The sequence below is a fragment of the Haliotis rubra genome, unplaced genomic scaffold (assembly GCF_003918875.1).
Source record: "Haliotis rubra isolate DU_JTF1 unplaced genomic scaffold, ASM391887v1 Scf175, whole genome shotgun sequence".
NCBI lineage: Eukaryota > Metazoa > Mollusca > Gastropoda > Lepetellida > Haliotidae > Haliotis > Haliotis rubra.
In genome coordinates this window covers 336780-353190 of record NW_025765725.1, presented here as the reverse complement: position 1 = coordinate 353190, position 16411 = coordinate 336780, and the positions used below count along the sequence as shown (strand labels likewise).

Genomic DNA, 16411 nt, shown 5'->3' with positions numbered 1-16411 from the left:
GTTAGTTTTCAAAGAGGGAGAAGCAGACTTCTTGTAGTTTAACACACTGAGTAGGAAATAGGAACAGTATACATATATGTTTTCAGAATGACTGAAATGTGACATTGATCAAAGTAGGAATGTGTGTATGTTCGTATCCGACGCCATGACGCCTTCATCGATCTTGCATACTTGAAGCTACTTTCCTATCAGTGTACGTGTAGCGGTTGAAGTGTTACATGTACTTTTGTTATTAAAATAATGGTTATAAAAATGTGTCACGGCGGTGCCATCTAGTTCTTTCTATTAATAACGTTGAGCATTATTTACCAAGCACTGCAACGAAATCCACTTTGCAGTCAGGACGGGCAAACCCACTCCATCAGTCAGCCACTATGAGTAAGGGTTCAGCTGTGTGGATCATCTGTGGATATACCTCGTAACAACGTCTCAGTACGTCAACGATGACCATCGGTCACGTGAAATCAGACCAATGAATCTACGCCACGGGTCATGGGTTATGGGAAAAGGATAGCGACTTTCATCCAACTAATGAACCCTGCGTCATGTCCTCAAGTTGCAGTTTTCTCTGAGAATGATCTAGGTCCCTACTATCTGCGAGGAATGAACACATGATCAGACATCACCCGCTCGGAACAGCAGCCCACAGCTTCCTTCTGATGGTCCTAGTGGAGAACTGGACTCTTCGTCAAGGGTCATGGGGAAAAGATAGCTACTTTCATCCAACTAATGTAACCTACGTCATGTCCTCAAGTTGTGGTTGGCTCCGAGCCTGGCCCACGCCGGACGTTCCTGCCTATCTGTGCGGAATGGACATAGGATCAGACGACGTCCTCTCAGAACAGCATCCAGCAGCTTCCTCCTGATGGACCTAGTGGAGAGTTGGACTTTTCGTCATGGGTCATGCATTTGTGTCTTACCAGACGAATCAGGACTCGGTCTTTTCTGTCATTGTTCTTCCTCAGTCCTCCAGGTTTTGGACGATCCTTGGCAACATGGATCCTCACAATATAATAATGGCGTTTTAAACTAGTTTCAAGAAGAAGATGATATTTTCTATATGCGTGGTCAATAGGGGGTGTTTGCGTGTAGCCAGAACTTGCGATATACATCAACCAACCAGATGGCTTACTTCGACCTCACACACGTTTTGTGCGGATATATCGTCATCCATTTGTGTCAAGAACGTTTAGTTAACGAGTCAAAATCGGGTTTCAATCGACTAGCAGAAATAACTATAAAGAGTTGTTATTTTGATTTAAACATATTTATTCAAGAGAATGGATTCGGTACAAGTTATGCCAGCTTAGTAAAACCCTCTCCTATTTACAGTGCTTACATGCAAAAGTGAAACAAACTATATGTACAGGGATAGAACGATATATACAAAAGGATATATACAATACAATGAATACATGCAATATTTAGATTTGTTATAAAGAATTGTTAGGTGTCATGAGTGGTGCTTGATAGGCCAATCCTCCATGATTATGTTTACATTAAGTTTTAATCGATTGCATGCGATGGTAGCGCAGCGATCGGCAAAGCAGGCGGGTGGGGTGCACCGAAGTGTCCGGCCTTGTCATAATGTATTGTACTGTGAAGCCTTTTGAGTCGGGGAGTCATCTCAAAAACAGTATTTGTTAATTCTTTAATCCTCGCAAAGACACGAGGACTTGTGATCGTATCCCAATGCTCATGCTGTTGATCACTGGATTGTCTGGTCCAGACTCGATTATATATAGAACGCCACCATATAGCTGGATTATTGCCGAGTAGGGCGTTAAACATACAAACAAAATCTCTCTTGAATATAACACAGAACAAAATTATCTTTCATTAATTTATTACACTTCATTACAAAGTGACAGCTTTTTCAGCATCCCTTTCTTGGGTACAACATCTGGAACAAAATCCATAAAATGCAAAATCGTGGATATGTTATCAGGGCAACAGCTACTGAAGAACGACCCTGGAAGACCCATTGTAAATAAATTGATTTCCATTACCTGTTTAATTTACATTAAAATAATGAGTGACGCAATATTATAATCCCCCCCCCCAAAAAAAATAAATAAATAAAATAAAATAAATAAATAAATAAAAACAAATAATAGATAAATAAAACAAAATTAAAAAATTAATTAAGAGAAATAAATAAATAGAAATAATAATAATAAAATATATAATAAAAGAAATAAAAATAAAATAAAAATTATATGAAGATAAATAAATAAATACAATAAAATAAATAAACACTTAATGCCTAATGTAATTTTTGAGTGAGAGTGATAGAGTTAAGATTTTAAGTCACATCGGCAATTGTAATTGTTGCTATTTTGATAGGACAACAGATATCTAAGAACAACTCTATAAGACATGTAGTGATTTAAAGGTCAAATCATTCATTCATTCAGTCACTTGCTTTACTTACTAGCGGCACGAACAGTTCCCTGAAGCCTCGGAAGCGCGGCGGACACATTCGCCTCCATTGGCACAACCGGTGCAGTGATTGCAGTCACTGTCGCGGGTGCAAATCCCATTGCATTGCGCATCAGCTGTAATACAGAAATGTAGATGTAGGTCATAAGACAGAAACGAAAGTGAAGCCGTTGTAAAAAGGAACATTAGCGCTACTCTAGTCGTAAGTATGTGTTAACATATGGGAGTTACGATCATCTCAGCGCTACGCCAGTCGTAAGTACATGTATATGTTAAAGTATGGGAGTTACGATCATCACAGCGCTAAGATCGCTTTGTATAACGGCACTCAGATGGTTATACGCTTATGGAATTGCATCTGTTAACAGTCAGTCATACACGTTATTGTAATTGGTTTTGAGAACACCATATCTCGGTAAAAAAACATCTACCGGTAATCGCTTCAAAGTGTTTGCTGAAAATGTCTATGACCACAAATGCATTTTATCGCAAAGTAGTCAAATCATAATTCTTGTCTCTGTCAAATCTGTGAACATATTATGTTCATGCAATAGCAGTGACTAATTCATTCCACCACACCCATATGTTTCAAAACACAATCACCATTCTACCTACGGAAGTTTTACGTCATGGCCATGCCTATACCACATATCACAATACACAGAAGCGCATCATCCGTGTAGTTATTTGATTAACATCGTTGTTCATTCCCCAGGGAGTTGAGATTGAAAATACGATGCACCCTTGAGATTGACATCCAATGATCGAGGGAACACAAAGCGCCTTTGAGCAGCTGTATGTATGTATGTATGTATGTATGTATGTATGTATGTATGTATGTATGTGTGTGTGTGTGTGTGTGTGTGTGTGTATGTATGTGTGTATGTATGTATGTATGTATGTATGTATGTGTGTGTGTGTGTGTGTGTGTGTGTGTGTATTTTGAACTTAAATGATGAAGTATGATAAATTTCAAATAAAAATAAAAATATTTATAGTTGAAGTCGAACTCACAGTTCAGTGAGTTATTGTGATCATCTGTAGAATTAGAATAGTAAACTCTAACATGTATACGTAGCACCTAAACATCATATAACTGCTTATCCGTGTAGTAATGGACAGTAAATTCGAATGGATATGCCAGTATGTTCATATAAGTGGTTGATTTTAGATAATATCACATGTGTGTGTGTGTGAGTGTGTATTATGGATCCAAAACTGGGTCCCACAGTAGATATCGCTTGTGTGAGATCAATCGATATCTACATTGTTGATATCGTAACAACTGAACTGTCATACTGCTATTACATCATCAGTTAATGACCTCACAGTGCTTTGACATCACTAAAAAAACATAGATGATGATATGACGTCACCAAGTTGATGACACCACAATGCTATGAAACTGATGACGTCACAATGCTATGACTTCACTGCGATCACTGCTCAAGAAGCCGAATGTCAGTTTTGTGTTCAGATAAATTCATTCTTTTACTGATAACTGATGAAGAATGATTTTGGATGATAAATAAAATCTCACCCTCGTGTCTCTCTCCCACACTTCCGCTCTTTGTATATTCCTGATTATATATTATATATCCAACCAGATAAAAGTTTAATCTGTCGCATACAACCAAGAATGTAAAACTCTTAAAATATTGCAATTTAACTTAAACTATATCTTCCTGTATATATTGTATTTTTTTCACCTGTACATGTGCTATATTCTGTTTATTGAATTGTACTCTTGGTCATTTTAACATAAATACTGAATAAAGCTCTTCTATTATGTTCTTTACACGTGAAATAAACATTCGATTCACACCCTGTTTGTATTATTTTGTCTACACTAAACATAGTGCTGTTGGAATAGTCACCGTGAACGAGTGAGTTTGGTTTTACGTCGCTTTTAGCAATATTGAAGCGGGAGACACCAGAAATGGGCTTCACACATTGTACCCATGTGGGGAATCGAACCCGGGTCTTCGGCATGACGAACGAACGCTTTAAACACTAGGCTACCCCACCACCTCCGATTACTCACCGACAAATGCTGACCCAATGAGCAGGGCAGAGACGAGGAGAATCAGAAACGCTGCCTTCATTGTGGATGAATGAATGCCCAGGTATCCCCTACCTCTGCTTTTATATACCGTGGCTCGTGACAATAGCAGGGCATTTTGTACAGACTATGTTATATATATCTACAAGGTGGACCACAGTAGTCACGGAAATGACTTATACTTCGTGCACGAGTTATCGCTTTGTATAATTAGAAGACCTAAATAGGTTGGTACATGGTAGCATACGGTGACTGGGAATGCTTAATCTTTGGTCAATGTGACATTTGAGATTGAATTTCTGGACATGATCATTAACCATTTGAATTGCATTTTCTTTTCAGCCTGGCATTATTCTATACACGCTCATTTTTCACAAATCAACCTTTTATTAGGTTACAATATATACTGAGTCAAAAAAGAAACTTTACAAAATGTAATTTGAAAAATAATGAATAATTTTTCTCTGATGATACATCTATGTATCCAAAATGGGATCCCTATCTATCGACTCTAGAAAAAACGTTAGCAAAACCCACTCAAACCCATCCATTCGTCGTGCAAATGACGTTAGTGCCAAATCAGGTTTTGCACGTGCAGTCGATCACGTGATCTTCGCATCGAAGTTTTCTTCATATGCACGTATTGCTAAAACACTTTTAAACCACAGTTCTAACGGTACTTGAAATGCCACGATTGTCAAATGTGCAACGTGAACGTGCCGTTGGCATGTTGCAAGCTGGAAGATGAGTTATTGACGTCGCAAGAGCAAAGAGATGCAGCCGTCGTACTGTGTATGACTTGCGTGGTGGTCTACATCAAACTGGCACCACTTCTGATCGCCGAAGGTATGGTCGTCTACGTGTGACGTCACGAGCAGAAGACCGTCAAATCGTCCTACGTCACCTACGTGACAGATTTCTGACGGCTACACGAACCAGGGCTGAGATGTTTAGAGGTCGACTGTCCTCACAGACCATTCCAAATCGGTTGCGGGCTGCCAATGTCCATTCTCGACGTCCATATCGTGGGCCAATATTGACGCCGTTTCATCAACGTCAACGTCTGCTGTGGGCCCAACGTCACCTCCGATGGACCCAGAGAGACTGGAATCGAGTCGTCTTTAGTGATGAATCCAGGTTTACCCTCAGATTCGCGGACGGTAGGCATAGAGTCTGGAGACGACGTCGTGAACGGTATGCCCAATGTTGTGTACAGGAAGTCGACAGATTCGGGGGCGGAAGTTGCATGGTGTGGGGTGCTTTTTGTGGGAACAACCGTTCCCGACTTCTGGTCATCCGTGGAAACCTCACAGCTGCTCATGGCCCAGGTCTACAGTTCCAGCATGATGTTGACACGAAATGTCCTTCAAAACGCTGGAATCAACGTCATGGACTGGCCATCGAGGTCCCCTGACCTTAATTCAATAGAGAAAGTTTGGGATGCACTTGGGAGAAGGCTTCGTGGTCTTAGGAACCAACCTCAGAATTTACAGGAACTTGGCGCTGCCTTGCAAGAGCAATGGCGCAGAATCCCCAACCACGTGTTCACAAGCATCAGGCAGTCGATGAGGAGACGGTGTTTGGCAGTGGTGAATGCGCGGGGCGGCCATACACGATATTGAACTGAGACATTTCGCATTTTTATTCTTGTGACCTGACATTCTGTATACCCATGTTTTGGAACGGCGGTGTAGCCTAATGGAACTGATTATGGCACTGTCAGTGTATCAAGTACATCACACAGATCGCAGCAATGAAATAATAACAATTTAACCATCTTACCATCTCTTGTTCTTTTATAGTGCCCTGAAGAAAGAATGTGAAGTTTCTTTTTTGACTCAGTATATATCCAATATCTAAGTTCAAAGAATGTTGTCGTAAATTATGTGTTCCAATATCGAGTTATTTTAATTACAGCTCTTGCCTTATATTCCAGGCACTCGCGAAGAGCAACCTCCTTGTGGTGAGTGCTGGGTAACGCTAACAGCTCTTCCCCCCGTGTGGTCCCGGGACAGAATGCGTCCACAGCACCCCATTGCTGGGTGTAAGAGGCGACCGAATTGGGCAACCATGGGTTGCGCCCCTGTGGCGGTGGAGGACGGGAGTCTGGTTGGTGAGAGCACTGGTTCCAGGAATATTGTTCCTCTGCCAAAAACACTTCTTTTACCCTTACTTCACCTAGACAGGTGGTAGAATGGGCCCGCATCTATCAATCGGCTGGTCATGTCATGTGCATGGATTAATTCTGTCTGTCGATATGCAAACAGATGTGACTTAAACAAAAGCATGCACTTAAAGTACCTATAATGTCTCAAGATATATGTCGTAGGTCGAACTAGCCTAGCATTTCGTCTTTCAGATTTCTTAGGTATTCATGTCTGTATTGCTTGAGTATATCACCCTTGTAGCCCTGCTGTTGCAAGATGGTTTCCACTACAACATGGTCCATGTTGACTCTCGATGGCGGCTGGGAAGCAGGGTTGATGACACACATCGCTATACTATAGCTCATAACTTCCACTCTGGTTCAGTTGAAGGGAAAAAAATGAAGACATCTTTCCTTTTCTGAGGATGAAGAAGTACATCCCTCAATCTGGTGATTTCTGGCCAAAATTCTTGGTTATGGAAGCTGCAGACGGAAGTCCTTTCAAACTTAACCCTTCAGTATTCTCCAAAGGCATCCGAGGTTAAAAATGTTACTCGCCTCAGAGGTGGTTCACTTTTAGTGGAATGTGTTCGGAGGCAGCAATCTGTAAATCTGCTGGGTCTACGGCAGTTTGTTCAGTTCAGTTCACTTATTCACCAAGACCACTCACAGTGGTAAATAGTGCAGTTATAGAGATACAGTAATATTGGTATGAGGCAAAATCATTGAAATTTTGAAAGTTTTACATAAATACACATAATATATTTGCTTAGCTTATCTACATTTGTGTAATTTCTTTCCACAAAGAGACAACAATACTTGGTAATAACTTGTTTCTATCTGCTAATAAAGAATTACACTCAAAATTATAGTGGTACTCTTCACCCACTTCACCGGAGTTACACATCAAACACTTTCGGTCATTAAAAGGCACATGATGCCAGCGTCATACTTCAACAGGGAGCCTAGTGTTACCAGTTCTCAACTTCAAAAGAGGTTGTGAAACTCTAAATGGTAATAGAATGTAGTCTTCAGCACCAAAAACGGTTTTATACAATCGTATGTTTTACCTTGTGTTATAAACTGATCTGTTAGAATTTGTTCAACTTAACAGAGGAGCCAATTCCCATTAATACACTTCTGATTATACCAGATATATGATAAACCACAATCGTCTAAAATAGATTGAACATAATGTAGCCAAGCTGGCTGGTATTCCGTAAAACTGTCAACTGCTAATAAATTAGTGTACACTTTATGAATATGTTTATTTTGGTTTTCATTATCTACAAGTTTACACCAATAGGATAATACTCTTGTTTGGACATTAATACTTAAAGGCAGGCGTCCAGTCTCGCCGTATAACATATAAGCCGGGGTACTTTTACGTAAATGGAGCACCTTCTTAATAAAGAACTAATTCTATGAACTAATTCTAACTTTTCAATTAATGGCAGCATTATATTTCCGATTCTTATGAAAATTTATTCCAAGGTAAATACATGTGTCAGACATGTTCAAATGAACGTCATTAAAATATTTTTTTTGAAAATTCACCCTTGCACTTCCAGAGCCAAATACGACTACTTTAGTCATTTCGATATGTAATTTTAGCTTCCACTTTACACAATATTCTCTAAAGACTTTAATACTACGCTGTAACTCATCCGGACTTTCAGCAAATAAGACCATGTCATCAGCATACATCAGTACAAAAATCTTTAAAAATCAAAATATATCATCAATGTCTACACCCTCACATGCTGTAGTCGCTAAATATGATTCAACATCATTATAAACAATGAAAAAAGGAGAGGTGGTAACTTTTCTCCCTGGCGAACGCCTTTACAACAGTCAAAATAGGTAGAATCATTGATATTATCATACACATTATAAATGACCTTTGAAACGTTCCCAGTAATTCCGAGTTTAATAATTTTTGCCAAAGTCCCACACGCTAGACATTATCAAAAACACTATAGTATAAAAACACTATAAAACGTTTTCTTTTTAGATTTAAGTATATCAACTAGTCCATTTAAAACAAAAATATTATCTAAAGTAGAGTACCCCTTTCGAAAACCCGCCTGCGCCTAACTTAATATATCAGTATCATCAAGAAAAGTTCTAAGGCGATGACTTATAACAGAAGTGAAAAGCTTTCCAAGGTTTGACAATATCGTTATTGGCCTACATTTTTCAGGATTATTTACATCACCTTTCTGTTTGTAAATAGTGAGTGAGTGAGTTTAGTTTTAGGCTGCACTCAGCAATACTCCAGCTTAATGGCGGCGGTCTGTCAATAATCGAGTCTGGGCCAGACACTCCAGTGATCAACAGCATGAGCATCGATCTGCGCAATTGGGAACCGATGACATGTGTCAACCAAGTCAGCGAGCCTGACCACCCGATCCCGTTAGTCGCCTCTTACGACAAGCATAGTCGCCTTTTGTGGCAAGCATGGGTTGCTGAAGACCTATTCTACCCCGGATCTTCACGGGTCTGTTTGTAAATAGGCTTAGTTAACACCCAGGTTGTTGTTTCATCGCACAAGACACTGAATTCCTGTAGCGGGTATTCTTATCCTTGGTTAAATTACATTAGAGACATTTTAAGAACTTGTGGCATCCCGCATTGTTTTTAATATCCACATCCATTTTCAAAAGAATGGTTAACTGCAAAAGTGGTTCTAATTTTGATGGACCATTTTTTGCAATCACCTGGAATAGCAGATGAATTTCATCATTTATTTAAATGCTAAGCTTTCATAGAACAATGAAAGAAATACATTCCCATTATATACTTATCTTTCCGAAATGTAATGACATCTATAGAAACGTATTATTTTTAAAGCAAATTCTTGTACAATCACAAAATTTGCAAAATATCTAAACTTAGTAGATAAAAGTGGGAAAAAGACTCAATGATTATATTGTAAACTGTAACTATGTTGTATCTGTATTGTATACCTATAATTGTACTCTCTGCCATCTTGCATTTATGTATTGTAAATGATCATTAATAATATAAGAGTTCTCTGATTTTCCGTGCGCAATTATATACATGGTTTACAGTAATGACGGCCACCAAACAAACTACCGATCCATCGATGGATTACGGCGATATTGCTGATTGATGTAGTGGTGATTGATGTAGTGGTGATTGATGCAGTGGTGATTGATGCAGTGGTGATTGATGCAGTGGCGATTGAGGCAGTGGTGATTGATGTAGTGGTGATTGATGTAGTGGTGATTGATGCAGTGGTGATGTAGTGGCGATTGATGTAGCGGCGATTGATGTAGTGGCGATTGATGTAGTGGTGATTGATGCAGTGGTGATTGATGCAGTGGTGATTGATGTAGTGGTGATTGATGCAGTGGCGATTGATGCAGTGGTGGTTAATGCAGTGCAAAAACAAACGGTGTTTGTTAGTTACTGATATTTTAAAATTAAATTCAGAGCATCATGATTCCGTTACACTACCAATAATTTCAAAACACTTAGGTTTTCTCCTAACTATGTTATAAGTATAGATATTCTATTATTCAGCAGTATAGCACGCTTTGGTCATTGATGTCATTCGGTTTTGCCTGGAAAAAAGTAAAATCATTATGTCACGACTGAGTGTCGCCAATCGAAACATCGTCATAGGCCGCCTTGAAACACCATATCTCGCCTTTGGGATCATTTTCTGCAGACCAATTGTGTATCTATTGACATGGTAGGGTCCTATATGACACCAAGATTCCGGGCCCAGATGGAGGGCATCACTTTAGAACATGTATATCACTAATATTGAATGACGAACACAGGTTCTCGAGCTCTTTAGTTAATGTTTGGAGCCAGAACTTATCTTCATTGCGCATACGGTATTTTGAGATCATCCATAGTAAGATTTCGAGTCTGCTGATGTTCAGAGATAGGTAAATTGATCTGAAGTTGTGAAAAGGAGAGGGCCTAGAAGAGAGCCTCTTGAGACAACAAAACATAATGCCGACTTGGACAAATATACACCTTAAATCCTCACAGATTGGGTGCAATCACCCAGGTAAGATGTTGCTAACAAGTTCCTGTAACCAATACGTTGCTCAACCCTGTGAATGAGAATCTGATTGCCAAGGATCAAGGAGGACAGGGTCTGTTGTCTGCCTGCTGCTGTTCCATGTCAACCAGGATGTCACTCTGGATTCTAACCCGGGTTGTCTCTGTGCTATGAGATGCCTTGTAGGCAGACTGGAAACATTCTCAAAATATTGTTTAATCTGAGCAGCTATAACCTTCTCAAGACATTGTGTGACCGCCTCCGTGGTGTAGTGGTTAGAGCGTCCGCCCGGAGATCGGAAGGTCGCAGGTTCGATCCCCGACCGCGGAATACCAAAAGATTTTAAAATATGGTACTTGTTGGTCCCTGTCTTGCGCTCGGCATTAATGGGTACAAAAAGGACTGGTCGGCTCGCGACACTATAATGTGTCTGAGTGGGGTATTCATGCTTCACTGCGGGCTGGTATCTCAGTGGGCTAGCAGTATAAAACCAGCTTCAGTCTGGGCTAGTACAAGCAGCCGCACATACACATACACACGCATGCACGTCGTCATATGAGCGAAATATTCTCAAGCACGACGTTAAACCCAATTTCACATCACCTCACCTCAAGACATTGTGACACTAAAGAGGCATTTTAAACAGGGTGTACGTTTTTGAACTCTATGAAGACTGCAAAGACAGATGCTGCTTAACTGGGAGTAACTGAAAATAATTTTTCTGGTGGTCTACTCCTCAGGACAGAAAGTTAGCAATCATAATTCCAGTTACAACATAAATGTACCTACATACGTATTGCCACAGCATGTGCACTGTGACTAGAAAGGTGCGTCCACATGCAGATTCGAGAGATGTAATTTCAACAGCTGTGTTAGGTGTCATGGCGACCTACAAAAATACACGCAAATTCCTATTTTGATATATTTAACATTTCAACTATTCGTCAAATTAATATTCGCTGTACCTATCGGTACCTAACTACAAGAAATATATAGCTGATTCTCCTTCCTAGACACTTAGTCTAAAAATATGAATATTATACAAAAATAGAATTATACGCTATTTTGATAAAACATTTTCCTGTTCTAAACGAATACCTCATGAGAGATCTGCCATTACATTTTATGCTTAGTTATGTTCTCGACAGTGCCTCAAGATATAGAATACGTATTCTTTCTGGAAGGAGGGAGAACCAAAGAGCCTTCACCATGTCCATTGAACAGGTTTATTAAGTAAAAGTTCGCAATCATTTCTGGAAAAATAAACGGTATGTTTGACAGGGGCAATGACCTTTCACTCTGATGAGTGAGTGAAATACAGTATAGGATTAACAGTTATCTGGAAACGCTACACTGTAGTCATATCTCCAGGGCAACAGGGTTTGATGTACCTCTGTACATTCAGTGTGTGTAACTACCAAGAAACGAAAGCCCACAACGATATTTGTCATCGCAATGTTCATAATTTTTAGTTTGAAACCGACTGAGAGGCTAAACGTTTGTCGCCATATCGTCAGGTGACAATTTGTTTAAACTCTCTGTATTCTATAATATGTTACTATACATTTCACTATTACGCTGTCGGCATCTTGAATTGTTTACATTTAAGATTTTGGCAAGGAGTCTGTTGACAAAACTGGTGATATTGTTTCCAGTTTTAGACCTCTGAGGACAGTACAAGTTGATCAAATCGTCCTTGACAATAAGATTATAGTATCATGTAATACGAGAGAAACCGAATGCCAGCATGTTCAGTGTGCTTGCAAGGCGGACATTGTATCAAGCTTTTGTTCATCATACCAGGCTTTTACGCTGAACTCATGCTGCCATTGTATACAGTGAAGCCCCGTTAGTCCGGACTCCGATAATCCGGAAGTCTCGCCTCCCGGGCGATTTCAGCTTGTTACCAATCTATGCCCATATAATTTGCCTCGATAATCCGGAAATTCGGTTTCCGGAACCGGACGGTAAGTAGCTGTCACCAATCAGTAAAATAAACAGTAAATTGCTTCACAGTCCGGACGCTGTAAGTCGTGTTCACGAACCGTAACAACACCCCACGGCGATGTTTACTTAATTAACTGGCCAACTGGGTTGTTGTTTTAATTAGACATAAAAAGCTCCCGACTGAAGATACTATACATTTACACTTTGATTGACACCACAATACAAAGGCGTGGATGACAAGTGAACTGTTTTGTGATTGGTTAATGTACTTTGACAGACAGATCCGGTCACGTGGACTAAAAGTGATTTTGCTTTACGACAATGCTGCAAGTCACAAGTGTGCTTCGCTAACTTTGCGAAATGTGACCAAATACCACGTCTCATATTCAACCGATGGATGCAGGAATAATTCGGACATTCAAGGCATGCTACAACAGATCGCTTGTTAGCCATTACCTCACCTGTGCTGAGGAAGGACGTGATCAGACACGTCGGATCAACATGCGGATGTCACTCGGTAAAATTATTGATGTGATGAATTAAGCTTTACATTAAATGCTTATTTGTTTTATCCAGATTCGTGTCGTTTTTGTAATTCTTAGGGAAGCAACTTGGGTCTTGATTCAGTAGTCCGGACTATTCGCAATCCGGACGAATTTACTGAGAAACGCAACCGTCCGGATTAACGAGGCTTCACTGTAATTGTTTTTTGTCGTTGAGTCGACTAAATTTGGCCACTGTCTTTATAGCAGCCGTGAGTTCTTATCTCAAGAAGCCGTGCTTATCAGAGTTGTGATTTCTTGTTTGTCAGCCAGGTGAGAGTCAAGTCTTATCAGTCTCAATCTTTGACATATGTCTTGTGAACCGCATGTACATTCACTGATGTTGTGACGATTTATGTCATAGTTTGACAAACAGCTGTTAAAATCACGAATTTATACAGGACACAAATTAGTTGGCAACACCCCTCCCCTTGGCCGAATGGTGCCCCTGCCACTTGTAAATCGGTCAATCCTCGCCCTCTACCAACGGGAACATCAAAGACATGTGAATGAGTGAGTGAGTGAGTTAATATTTAACGTCACATCGGCAATATTTCAGCCATATAGTGACGAGAAATGTTTTATATCAACAATAAATTAAAGTTGCTAAATAATCAGTCATCGAAGGACTGTAAAATAACTAGAGTATCACAGATGGATTCTAAAACTAGCATGAACTTGTAAAATTCTTTTATTTATGAAGACAATACAATATAAAAATGGGCTATAGATCGCCAACAACTGAAGGTAGATCACCATACTAGCTAGGAACCATGGGGACTTACATTACTTTTGCTACCTGCACGGACCCTAGTTGGATTTACACCATCCCTTCAGCCATTGGCAACAGAAGAGAAATCTAGCCATAAATTAAAAGCACACATATTCTACGATTAAAAACCTGGTACACTTAAATTGACTTTGAAAGTTTTGGGACTTACGTACCCCCTCAGGAGGACAATAATTTTACGCTACGTCAACCCCCTTTGAGGGTAGAGCCACTAACAATCTCAGTTACTAATATAAACTACCAACAATAAAATATTTAGCTATTTACAAATCTGTTAACAAATCTAATTGTTTTAAAAATGCAATAATTAAATGAGAACTGACATTATTAAAAAGATCCTTCAGAGTTTGGGATTTGAAATAGATATCCCTTATGATGGAATATTCAATGCAGTCAAGCAAGACATGCTTGACTGTGATCCTTTCATCACAAGGGATACAAAACGGAGGATCTTCGCCTTTCAATAAATATTCATGAGTATATCTGGTATGGCCAATGCGACATCGTCGCATAATGACCTCTTCAAATCTGGACTGACAACCCAAGTAAGTGTAACCGATATAGGGTTTTATTGCATGTAATTTATTGATACCTACTTGGGTGTCCCACTTCTTTTGCAATCAGATCACGGATATAAGATCTTATAGCAGCTTTGTAATGAGAGTATAGGATCAGAAGTGGTGTCACAGATTTGTTTAGTACTGCCTTAGCAGCAATATCAGCCATTGTGTTCCCAGAAATGCCAACGTGGCTGGGTAACCAACAAAAGACGATGTCGCATTGGCCAGTAGCAAGTTCATTGTACAATTCAATAATTTCTAATAAAAGTGGATATTTGCCAGAAAGATTTTAAATAGCCTGAAGTCACGAAAGGGAATCTGAAAATATGATATATTGTTTATATTTACGGTGTTTATTAATATATTTAAGAGCTGTTAGTATTGCGTTTGCTTCTGCTGTGAATATTGAACTGTCATTGGGTAATCTGGAAGATATTGTTTTGGACCCAATGACAGTGGCACAAGCAACCGCGCCACCATCCTTGGACCCATCTGTAAATAAGGATTTATATGTATTATATTTACTTTTTAATTGATTATATTCTTGTTTATATAGTAAGTCATTAGTTTCTGATTTTTTAAAATTAGTGAGTGTTAGGTCGACTTGTGGCCTAACCAATTGCCAAGGAGGAGAAGAAAGAAGACGGGAAGGAGCTATATTTAACAGCTCAATGCCGGCAGCAGCAATAAATGGCTTAATTCTGTGCCCCAAGAGGCGGAACAAGAGAAGGTTTTTTGTTATACAAATCCTCATAAAGAGGATTAATGATGCAGTGAAATGCAGGATTAAACTCATTAGAATATAATTTTGTAATATATTGTAAAGATAATTTTATACGGCGTTGGTTAAGAGAAGGTTCATCTGCCTCGACGTAAAGACTGTCAACAGGAGAAGTTCTGAAGGACCCAAGACAAAGTCTCAGACCTTGATGGTGGACTGAATCTAAGAGTTTGAGGTTGCTTTTACAGGCTCCACCATATACGATGGAGCCATAATCAAGCTTCGAGCGGACCAGTGACCTATAGAGGTGGAGGAGGGTAGTTTGGTCCCCTCCCCACTTTGAATTAGAAACGACTTTCAATAAATCAAGTGCCTTCAGGCATTTAGTTTTTAGGGATTTAATATGCGGAAGAAAGGTTAAATGGGAGTCGAAAATCAGACCCAAAAACTTGGCCTCTTTTACAACCTTGATGGGAATGCCATTTAAAAACAGTTCTGGGTCTTTATGTGGTTTATATTTCGGCAGAAATGTATGCAATTAGTTTTTGATTTAGAAAATTTAAAGCCGTTTTCAAGACACCATTTATTTATTTTGTTTAAACACAACTGTAGTTGCCGTTCAATGGTATGCATATTCTTACCGCGACAAGAAATGTTAAAATCATCCACAAAAAGTGATCCGTCGATTGAATCATTTAAAACCTTGGATAAACTGTTGATCTTAATACTAAACAATGTTACAGATAAAATACTGCCTTGTGGGACACCCTGATCCTGATTGTAATGGTCAGACAGGGTTGAACCCACTCGGACTTGAAATTGCCTGTCTTTTAAAAACTTTGATATAAAAAGAGGTAAACAACCCCTTAATCCAAAATCATGTAAATCCTTTAAAATGCCATGCTTCCAGGTGGTATCGTATGCTTTCTCGAGATCAAATAATATCGACACTGCATGTTGTTTATTAACGATTGCATTTTTAACAAAGGATTCTAATCGTACCAAATGATCAATGGTACTTCGGTTTTTCCTGAAACCACATTGAATATTTGTAATAAGCTTATTGGTTTCAAGATACCAAGTTAATCTATTATTCACCATACGTTCCATGGTTTTACAGACACAGCTAGTTAGAGATATCGGTCTGTAATTAGACGGA

At 39.3% G+C, this 16411-nt stretch overlaps 1 long non-coding RNA gene across 1 annotated transcript; it reads right to left on the bottom strand.

The window, feature by feature from the left end:
* Positions 1–1829: 1829 nt before the first annotated feature.
* On the bottom strand, positions 1830–4634 carry LOC124272968. The gene is made up of 3 exons (XR_006897506.1): positions 4487–4634; positions 2435–2558; positions 1830–1903 (listed from the first exon to the last, which is right to left on the bottom strand). It is a non-coding gene; the product is annotated as an uncharacterized LOC124272968 (long non-coding RNA).
* Between the last annotated feature and the right edge of the window lie 11777 nt (positions 4635–16411).